The sequence below is a fragment of the Pan troglodytes genome, chromosome 8 (assembly GCF_028858775.2).
Source record: "Pan troglodytes isolate AG18354 chromosome 8, NHGRI_mPanTro3-v2.0_pri, whole genome shotgun sequence".
Classification (NCBI taxonomy): Eukaryota; Metazoa; Chordata; class Mammalia; order Primates; family Hominidae; genus Pan; species Pan troglodytes.
The window spans coordinates 38821202-38828561 of record NC_072406.2 but is presented as its reverse complement, the minus strand read 5'-3'; the positions used below and the strand labels follow the sequence as shown (position 1 = coordinate 38828561).

General features: G+C 42.4%; 1 non-coding gene across 1 annotated transcript; it reads left to right on the top strand.

The window, feature by feature from the left end:
- Positions 1–6022: 6022 nt before the first annotated feature.
- LOC112204656 (U6 spliceosomal RNA) lies at positions 6023–6124 on the top strand. Its single transcript, XR_002938328.1, has one exon. It is a non-coding gene; the product is annotated as a U6 spliceosomal RNA (small nuclear RNA).
- The last annotated feature ends 1236 nt before the right edge of the window (positions 6125–7360 follow it).

The following is a 7360-nucleotide window of genomic DNA, read 5'->3' as shown; positions in this document are numbered from 1 at the left end:
TTGTTAATAAAATAAAATAATAAACAATAGGCAAAATAAAAGCTAAGTTGCCATGTGCCAGGCCCTTCATACACATTAACTAATTTAATCCACACAACCATTTGATCAGGTAGGTACTATAATTATCCTCATTTTACAGATAAGAAAATAGAGGCACAGAAAGGTTTAGTAATTTGCCCAAGATCATCCAGCTATTAAATGGCAGAGACAGCATTTACACAGGGCTCAATCTCTATGCTAAACCCTATTTGTCCTAGGATATGATTCTGTTAGCTTACGACTGATCAATTCTATTTAGTGTTATTTCATTTAAACTTTTCCCTTTGATATTTATTCAAAAGTGAGAGGGCTTTCAGGTTTTCTTTTTGCATACCTTCATCTGACTTCTTTATTACTGTTATTCTGGCTTTACCACAAAGAATTTGGGAGCTTTCCAACATCCTTATATTCTAGAACACGTTAAATGGCAGTCAAAGAATCTTTTTGTTGCATGTATCAAAGGACCCAGTCTTCTTTCTTCATCTTAATATCCTAAGAGACATTTCTTTGAACATAGTTCATTTTCCAAAGGAAATGGGCACATGCGTGGGAGTGGCTATACAGAATTCTCTTTGCAGTGGCCATACTGTTGGGACACCTGATTGAACATAGCATCTGACAACGGTGCCGAGAACTTAAAATCAGAGAAGTCTCTTCACTGCGCTGTTTCCTGATGCCGGGATGCAGCCGATGATCAACCCTGCAGCTCCCTGTGCTCTCTCCTGCCTAAGTCACATCTCTGAAGTCAAGGGGAGGGGTCCTGTCAGGGTGCAGGCACGACCAGACCTTTATTTAGCAGGAGGCACAGCTGACTCAACCCCTGCTCGTGACACCCAGGGTGCTAATCAAAAGTCTATTGTGAGATGCTGAGGCTGAGCCATCACTCCAGCAACTCTGACTTATCTGCAAAATGATGCCTGTTTCGGGAAGTTTCTTCCTGAGAAATGATCCATAGGTGGGCAAAAAAGTTCTCAAATGGGCCAGTGTGCTGCCCCAAAAGACGATTTTCACAGACACGGTGATCTTTCCCTGATATAGATTAGATATTTGTCTCTGCCCAAATCTCATGCTGAATTGTAGTTCCCCATGCTGGAGGTATTTGGGTCCTGGGGGCAGATTCCTCATGACTTGGTTCTGTCTTCACAGTAGGGGGAGTTCTTGCACGATCTGGTCATTTAAAAGTGGGTGACCCCGGCTCTCCATTCTCTCTCTCTCTTGCTCTTGCTTTCACCATGTGACATGCAAGCTCCGGGTTTGCCTTCCACCATGAGTAAAAGCTTCCTGAGCCCTACCCAGAAGCTGAGTAGATGCCAGTGCCATGCCTGTACAGCCTGCAGAACCGTGAGCCAATTAAACCTCTTTTCTTTATAAATGACCCAGTCTTAGGTATTTCTTTATAGCAGTGCGAGAATGGACTAATACACTCCCTCTACAATAGCAAAAGGTCTAGATTGGTGCAACCAGTCATATAATTTTAACCACTGAGAATGTATGACTCCATTTAAGACATCCATTTTATAGGTGAGAAAACTGAGCCCCAGAAAGTTGATATAACGTACTTAAGGTTTCTCAGCTATTAATGACTGAGTCAAGTTTTATCCTTTTCCCATCCGTTACTGTCTCCTAGTCCACCAGTGAGAATAACTTTATATCCTAGCCAGGCACAGTGGGTCACACCTGTAATCCCAACATTTTGGGAGGCTGAGGCAGGAGGATAGCTTTAGGCCAGGAGTCCGAGAACAGCCTGGGTAACATAACAAAACCCCGTCTCTAAAAAAAACTTTTTTTTTAGTATACTGCAAACAAAGACCTCTGCACCTGGCTGCACAGGTTGTGCACTGCACAACTTCAAGTGGTGGTGTTCATATAGACTGAGTAAGAAACAGAAAATGGGATAGTGCTACCTCCTACCCATAACCTTTGGCTTATATCACTCCAGTGACACCCTGGGTTAAGGCGGGGAGACATCTATTCCCTGATTTTTGCTCCTAAGTAAATTCTTATGAGAATACAGTTGCCTCCCTCAACTCAAGAATGAATCAATAAAGATTGAATTGAAAGATGAATGCTGACTGACGAAAAATCGCCTTTCTCCTTTGAACATAAGACATTCTTATTAGCCCTATTGCGGAGCCTTAATTCACTCCTGCTTAGGATGAGTTATTTTGCAAAATTTGAGATTCTTTGTTCCAAGAAATTCTTGGTTGGCTCATGTTACCAGCCCTAGGGACATGGCCAGGTTTGTGAGTCTCTCAGCAGTGAGCACAGCTCATACTCAAGCTGAGAGCTCCCAGTGCATGATGATAAAGTTGGTTCTTGGCTGGGCATGGTGGCTCATGCCTGTAATCCTAGCACTTTGGGAGGCCGAGGTGGGCAGATCACCTGAGGTCAGGAGTTTGAGACCAGCCTGGCCAACATGGAGAAACCCCGTCTCTACTGAAAATACAAAAATTAGCCAGGCATGGTGGTGCATGTCTGTAGTCCCAGCTTCTCAGGAGGCTGAGGCACGAGAATCGCTCAAACTCAGGAGGTGGAGGTTTCAGTGAGCCGAGGTGTTGCCACTGCACTCCAGCCTGGGCAACAGAGCAAGACATCATCTCAAAAAAATAAATAAATAAAAAATAAGTTGGTTCTCTAAAAAGATAGTACATGTTAAAGGTTCTCATGATTCATTGAAAAGAAAACAGAACAGAGGGTTCAGGGATCTGGGCTCCCACCTGACTCTAATACACAAGGCCTGAGTGGCTGGGAAAGTTATTTTGTTTTTCCAAGCCTCATTTTCTCATCTCACAATCTATAGCACTGGATTAGCCCTTCATTATTTCCTTCCTACAATAAGTTCTATATGATGTAAGTATCTTTTTATCGTTGTATCTCATTCTCCAGACACAAAGCAGCTCTAGAAACCTTCCTCACCTGAAGTTGTGAGACCATCCAGGGACCTAATTTTCCTATCACTTTGAGTTAATAACTTTTGCAATAGTTTTGTCTGTTGTTGTCCCAGAATCCATCATTGTGGGGTATCAGTGCCTGGGGTTAAGGTGATTTGATTAGATACCGGGGTAGTAAATGGAAATAGAAAACACCAATACAGATTTGAAGTATGATGGGACAGCTTGGGCAACAGAGCGAGACTCCGCCTCTACAAAAAATGTTTAAAAAATTAGCCTGGCCTGGTGGTGTTCACCTGTAGTCCCAGCTACCCAGGAGGCTGAGGTGGGAGGATCACCGGAGCCTAGGAACTTGAGGCTGCAGTGATCACCAGCCTGGGTGACAGAGCAAGACCCCTGTCTCTAAAAAATAGAAATAAAATTTAAAATGAAATGTGATGGGAAACTTTGCGTAGTAACAGACTCACTTGGAGCTTTGTTTATGGCTCCAGGGGTAGCACAAAGAAGCCACAGCCTACTGTAGTGACCCGAGAGGCATCATACAGGCCTTCTTCACCCACAACATCCTCACTATGCCCTGCAGTGGTTCAAGAAGAGATTGGGCTTTGAAAGCTGATTTTAGTCACTAAGAATACCCCAAAGAAGGCCAGGTGTGGTGGCTCACGCCTGTAATCCCAGCACTTTGGGAGGCCGAGGTGGGTGGATTGCTTGAGGTCAGGAGTTCGAGAGCAGCCTGACCAACATGGTGAAACCCCGTCTCTACTAAAAATACAAAAATTAGCTGGGTGTGGTGGCGGGCCCCTGTAATCCCAGCTACTCGGGAGGCTGAGGTAGGAGAATCGTTTGAACCCAGGAGGCTGAGGTTGCAGTGAGCCGAGATTGTGCCACTGCACTCCAGCCTGGGCAACAGAGACTCTGTCTAATACACACACACACACACACACACACACATACACACACATACACACACATACATATACTCTGAAGAGGAACAGAGGTAGACATGCAAAACCTTTACAACCTCATTTTTAAGTAGGGTCCAGTCTCAACGCAATAAAGGTCACAGCCTGGCATAAAATGAGCAGCCCTAATGAGGAGGCTGAGGGCTCCGAAAGGGGAAGTAAGATAACACCCAAACTCAGCCTCACCCCCATTGCATAACTGCCCCAGAACTGGAAAGACTTCCAGATGCCCCTTGATGCACAGGAAGAGCTGGTCCCAATTACTTCCTCCCATCTGCACGTATTAATTCACAAATTTCAGGTTCACTTGGCAATCTGAATAGTCGGTTCTTGCCTCCCCTCATGCTGAGGCAACAGCTGAAGGCACTCATTGCTCACTTGTGTGCCAGAGTTTGAGAGAAACGCCGTATGACCTCTGCCTCCTTATTATTTCTGCCCACTCGGCTGTTCTGAGTTAAGCAGGAACCAGAACCTTCCAGGGGCCACTGTTCGGATAATGCTAGCTCATCTTCCTGTTTCAGTTTCAATTCTCATCGCCTTAATAAAAAGAGTGTTTTCTTTCTCTTCATCCTTCCCTGCCATGCCCCGAATGGCCACTTCCATCAAATTATGTGAAGGATGAAAGAAATGGGCAAATACAGCTATATGAAAGGGGAAAAAAACCCTGCAAACTAAAAAGTCAATGCTTTGTAACTGCACATAATTTTCTTCTCTCCCCAGCTATCCACATATAAGTAGGAAGGGGCAACATGAAAGCTTTGTAATTTCTCTGAAAGGTTATTCCATAATGTGTCAAACCTGGGGAGCAAAAAGAATGTGTGTACTCAAAGCCACATATCTTTCACTGCAATTTTCCCCTCTATTACTCAGATTGCTAAGATGGGCTGATAGGACAGCTTTTTCCTCCTAAAACCACATATTGAAATTGGAAAACCCTGCTAAGAGCCAATTTGAGTTTCTGACATCATCGTATTTCCTGAAGATGAGCTCTCATGCTGATGATGGAAAAATGAAAAAAAATAAACAAAACAAAAAGCTCAAGCCTTTGTTTTCCTGAGAGGACAGATTTTGCTGCTTTGAACCAGGGGTTTCTGTGGAGCAACGTTCTCGAGACAAATGTGAGTCAGATGCAGGAGGTGAGGCAAAAGCCATTAATTCAATTACAGGAAATTAGGATGAATACTTAGATTTCTCTATCTCTGTAACATTTTTTCATTTGGATTGAAATCAGGCTAAGAAATGAATCTTCTGATAGGAATTTTGCTCAGTAAATAATGTTGAATTGAATCTACTTCCCTACTAATGGTTCCACTCATCAGCCATTAATTAGTTCTACTGTCCCTACTAAGAGTTAAAAGATTTCTGTTTAAGGAAAGCTTCTCTCTCCCTCAAAGAACAAGATCTAAGATATAAAACAGACGATAATTAAGCCAAGGGGATATCATGGAATACTTCCCAAAGTCATAGAGCTAAAACTTTGCTTCTGTAGGGAGTAGTTCAATTTAGATTTTCTTCAATCTGTACGTCAGCAATAAAACAGCAAAAGCAGAATTAGAGTGGCTGTGTTCGCAGCAACCTGGATGGGATTGGAGACTATTATTCTCAGTGAAGTAACTCAGGAAGGGAAAACCAAATATCATATGTTTTCTTTCATAAGCAGGAGCTAAGCTGTGAGAATGCAAAGGCATAAGAATGACACAATGGACTGTGGGGACTCGGGGACAAAGAGTGGGAAGGGGGTGAGGGATAAAAGACCACAAATTGGGTTCAATGTATACTGCTTGAGAGATGTGTGCACCAAAATCTCACAAATCACCACTGAAGAATTAATTCATGTAACCAAACACCACCTGTTCCCTAAAAACCTGTGGAAGTATAAAATTTAATAAATAAATAAATAAATAATTTCCCATTCAAAATAAAAACAATTACAGTGGCTGTGGGCTAGGATTTGTCCTTAATTTTTCCCTACCAGGCCTAGACAATAGGTAGCTACTAGGCTAGAAAGCAGAAGTCTGGAATGCTAAAATAATTACAGGGCAGACCCTGGGCCTTATCCAGGGAATCCAGCAGGACTTGAGTATTGGAAGTCCAGACAGGCATTTCATTCATTCATGCAGCAATGATGCAGTGCTCGCCTTGGCAGCACATATACTAAAATGGGAACAATATGGAGAAGATGAGCATGACCCCTAAAAAGTAAAAAATAAACCAATAATGATGCACTAATTGGGTACATGTAGCAGGTGCTTTTCCAGACAGTTGGGATATATTGGTGGAACAGACAAAGATCGTTGTCTTTGTGGAACATACATTCTGAAGCAATTAATCATAAACATGATAATGGGGTAAATTCTACAGTGTGTTCAAAGCTGAGAAATGCTATAGGAAAAAAAAATGAAATAGAAAGATAGACATCAAGAATGCCACGGAGGCAAGTGGAATGTGGGTTTCAAGTTTTAAATAGGCAGTCAGGTTTTATTTCAACGGTGCCACTTGAAGAAAAGACTGGAAGAGCACGAGGGCCTTAGCCAGTTAGGTGTCTAAGGCAGCGCATTCCAGGAGGAGGGGATGGTTGTAATACAAACGTCAGAGGCAGGAGCGCATCTGGCAGGCTGGTGAGAGGAGGGAGGTGGGTTGGCTGTAGCAGAGGCAAACAAGGTAGAGAGGAGAGGAGCTGACATCAGAGCCATAAAGGGAGGAGGCTGTAGTTACTGTGGACCATTGTAGGAGTCTTGGCTTTTACCCTGTACGAGATGGGAGCCATTGGGGTTTTGAGGGCTTTGTATATTGAATTAAGACTTTCAGACATCAGTTGAGAGAGGAGAATTTTAGGTGATTACTGTTCAGGTCAACAGTTTCATTTCAGCAGTGCTGCTATCTGTAAGGAATGCTTTGCAATGAATTGTTTTTTTTTTTTAATTGTGATTTCATTTTTTTCATAAAAATTAAGTGCTGGCCCTAATGCAATTGAGACAAAGCTGGAAATTGTTATATCTGTGATTCTTAACCCTGGTCATAAATTAGAAGCCTATGGGGAGCTTTTACAGCCTATGAATGCCAGCACCCATGCCCAGTGATTTGGATTTAAATGGCCCAGGAAAGAGCCTGGGAATCTACATTTAAAATAAAACCAAAACAAATAGAGCAAAGAAAAAGACTTTCTAGGTGATTTTAATGTGCCACTGAGATTGGCCAATTCTGCATTAGATGCTTTGAAGGTAAAAATCTTTAGCTCATTGAACTAAAACTAATAGATCCTCTATTTTGATTAAAAACAATAAAATTTCAAAAATATGCATGAAATCCTCAAACACTACCATGAGATAGCATGCCTAAAAGGAACGATGTAGTCAGAGATTTTAGAATATTTTCAATGTAAATGAAGCCTCTGCTTACAACATGTCAGCCTGTAGGAATTTCCTTCACTTTATTTTGCTTAGAGTTTTGAAGAGTAGTTTTTAAGAG